The 3,995-nt window shown below is 37.5% G+C and overlaps 1 protein-coding gene across 1 annotated transcript in view; it reads right to left on the reverse strand.

Annotated features, from left to right (window-relative positions):
* SCML2 (sex comb on midleg-like 2 (Drosophila)) overlaps positions 1 to 3,995 on the reverse strand; it is a 60,903-nt gene that overhangs the window by 56,218 nt on the left and 690 nt on the right. The gene's annotated exons all lie outside the window — the stretch shown is intronic.

A 3,995-nucleotide genomic window follows, 5' to 3' on the forward strand; every position in this document is an offset into this window, starting at 1 on the left:
GGAGCAGCGGGCCGGTCAGGAGAGGTCTGCTGCGCCATGTGGGTCAGCTCCCTGACCAGGGATTGAACTCATGCTGAAGTGTCTGCCTATAGCTTCATAGTGCTGAGACTTAACCCCTTGTGCCACCAGGGAGGCTTCCTTACTTGACTTTTATGTACTTCTAAAATCATTCTGAACAATGATGATATCTTTAGAATAACTGTGCCGCTTCTAGAGGCAACATATAAAGGGCAATATTTATATACATTTAGCATGTGACACTCTTCCTTCGCAAGCAGACTTTATATAGCCCAGTTTTCATCTAATGAGCCGTTTGACATGGTCTTACGCTTTGTACTGAGTCTCTTTGGACTTGCATCACCTGTTTGCCTTTATCCTTTTTACCCAGAATTAATTTTTTTTTCTTTTTTTCTGTGTAATGGCCAGATATTTTGACACAGCCAATGCTTTGGAGCAAGAAACTAAGCTGGGGTTACGACGCTTTGAAGTTTGTGACAACATTGATCTTGAAACCATTTTGATGGAATATGAGAGCTATTATTATGTAAAATTTCAGAAATACCCCAAAATTATCAAAAAGGCATCAGATACAGGTACATGGCTATATTCTAGAATTCAGAATTCTGAATTTTGAATGCTATCTTCAAATGTTTCCCAGGTCTTTACTCATACAATGTTGGTTTTGGGTTTTGTTGTTTTAACACCTTGGTTAAATAACCAATCAGACTGGTCAGATGAATATGAAATTAAGTTGAACAGCACCATCATATAAACTGCTACAGGAGTCTCAAATCTTTCACTTTTGACACAGTCTCTCACTTTCAACACAATCAATAAGATATCCTAATTTCTTTTATGAAAGCCTTTCAATTACTTACCCAAAAGTGAAAGAGAAAAATTTGGAACATATGTCTAGTAGCAATCACTCAGCATAAAAACTATTAACTAGCATTATTTTTTAGATGGCCAAGGTTTAGTTATATTAGACAACATAAAGACAAAATAAATAGAAATGCCTTACTTTATCATGAAAACCAAAGAACATATGTACACTTCAAATCTTAGATGGTTTCCAAAATTTTGTTATCTTGCTCTAAGAACCATCACCTCTATCTTCAAAAATTGTTAAACCGGTAAAGACATTTTTTCCCCCAAATCAGAATTACCATGTGAATAAAGGCATTTCTAAGTATAGAGTAACCAAAGCCTAAGTAAATTATACCTACCCATTTTAATCTAAGATAAGCAGTGTGGTTTCTTTATCTAAGTCAAAAGAATCATAAGTATTAAGACCCAAGCCAAGAAAGGATAAACTTTTTCTTTCAAATCGTTTGCCATTTTCACAATTTTCAGGTGTTTGATTCCTAAAATCAACAGTCACTTCAAATTCTTAGATATAACACTTTTTATAAAGCATAAATAATGTTTCTAAAATTTGTAGAGATGCTTAATTTGCTCACTCCAAGCTACAACGCATCTCCTGGCAATGCCAAAAGCCTCTTATCTCTAATGATGTCTGGCAGAGAATACTTTGTTCATATTTTGTATATCCTAAAATCCAGGAATATGACTATGAGGAGACAATGAGACTCTCAGGGAGGGGAGCTATAGAGAAGATGACCTTAGATTTCCACTCACAACTGAAATGAGAATAGAGTTGGCATAAGAAGATGAGGGGGGAGTAGCAGACAAGGTAACCTGTCTAGAAGTGACCATCCATAGCAAAAACTAGAAGAGGATCCCTTGCATCCAGCCTTCTAGTTACTAAAGTTACAAGTCACTTCTATTAACCCAAAGAGAAGGGTAGTAAAATACTCAAGTGAAATTATCCTCCTCCCTTTTGCTATTCTCACTCCTCAAGAATTAAAGAAAAAATTGGATTTGATCTCCCTTTAATGTAACAAGGGGCTATGACATTTTCACTCAAGACTTGATGTTTACTCAGCCTTTTCAAGGCACTTTATCATCATCAATTATTCCTCAATGAAGCAGCGAAGGATTACCCTGACCACTTCACTGATGCGGAAACAGACACCAACAGCAAAGGGAAAGGACAGGAAGAGGGGCGATAGGAAGCATCTGGGAGGAACAGGCAGGCAACTAAAAAGGAACAAACTCAAGAGAAAATGAGAGTCACATCTGGTTTATACCTGATCATCATAAGCCTTATTTTTGAGTTTAGAGCTACTCCTGAAGAAACATTTTGAAAAGAAAGTGCTCTAAATAATCAGTCAGATAATAATACCTACTTACTACCTAAACTACTTGGTCATAAAAGTAAAGTTATTAAGCATAAAAAAAAATTCCAATCTCCACATACTGACTTCAGTTTATACCATTAACCCATTTCCCCCCTCAAGCCTAAACAGAATGTTACCTGTCTGACCCAGAAAGTAATCTCTCACAAATATATATATATAATTTATATGGAATATATAATTATATATTTTATAATTCTAATAAAAACACAAAGTTTATATCACACAAGTCAGGAAAAACTCAATTACAGCCAGAATTTTGTTTAGAGAATTACAACCAAAATATTGACTCCCTGAAACAGCCCTTGCAATAAGAATTTTTTTTCTACATTCTCACTGATATTCTTAGCTATAACCTTGAGCTTTTCAGGAATGAACTGATGGGGAGTCTTAAACAACCAGAAACCAACACACACAGTAGCTTCCGAATGAAACATCACAGGCACTTAATAAAGATGTGTTGACTGAAGCATAAATCTAGTGGACTGACCAATTTCCTCATGAAAAAAAAACGTAACAATATCTTTAAGATTGATTTCAATCTTTTTATACATATTACTAAGTCATTAGTTTTAAAGCATTCCCACATACAACACAGTTCAGTTATATTAACCATTTTGTCCAAACTTTCAGCTCCCAAACAAATCAAATTCTTTGGGGTAAACAGGTAGACACCCTTAAGCAGGTTATAATGCCCCATTATGTATATGAATTTTATTTTAAAATTTCAAAGCCATTTCAAATGGTGTTTGTTTTTGAGAAAATTCTATCAGGCTGTCTTAAAGACCTCAAATAAAGCTATAGCCAAACAAATACAAGGCATCAGGTGAGTGCTCATAAGCTCACACCTTTCCCCAAATCCCAACTGGATTCATCTCCCAGAGCTTATTTTCACACTCCTCACATCGAATACTCAAAATCACACAGACTGAAAAAACACTCATCCTTGAAAATACTCAAAATCACACAGAGACTGAAAATACACTACTTAAATGAGTAAGAAAAATGGCAAGAAAGACAAAAGTTGTCATTACTGAAGGACACTCCCAAGTAGTTATTGAAAAAAAAATGCGTCTACGAACTACAACAATACAATGCTTTCACAGCAGTTGTACTCCATACATGTTACACATCTAATAACCCCCCCAACAAAGAGAAATATGAATAATTCCAGGTTGGCTGAGGAAAGCAACTGCAATTGTTTTGAGAAAGAAAACTATCTTGATCATATGATCATAAAAAAAGTTCTCATTTTCCCTGCCTGGTTTTCTCCCTATTTTCTAGAGATGTCCTAAAGTCGCCCCTACAGGTAAGTCGTAACTGCCAATCTCTTCATCCTTCCAAGAGAGGCTAATTTCAAACTGTAATCACATTTTGTAAGGAACGACAAATGTCCTACCAATTTTTTAAAAGTCAATAATAACTTGTAACTAAATACCTGTGCTACCCAAACGCGGGGGGGGGGGGCCGAGGGGAAGGGGCGTTTAAGCCAAAGTACAGTTCCTCCCTCGAAGCTCAGTACAACCTCGTTGCACACCACAGACTAAACCGGCCGCCCCGCTCTCCATTTGCGGATCCACACTCAGCGAAGCACAACCAACCCTTTCATCCAGGTGAAAAAAAGCAAGCAGCTGCCTCGACATCAAGACAGCCACGGTCGCGACGCCCAATCGCGCCGCGAGGGCACCGCAGCCGCCCCGCCGGGGTATCGGCGCCCCTCCACGGGCCCCCAGCCCC

This window comes from Condylura cristata, unplaced genomic scaffold, assembly GCF_000260355.1.
Source record: "Condylura cristata isolate star-nosed mole 26May11 unplaced genomic scaffold, ConCri1.0 scaffold00027, whole genome shotgun sequence".
NCBI lineage: Eukaryota > Metazoa > Chordata > Mammalia > Eulipotyphla > Talpidae > Condylura > Condylura cristata.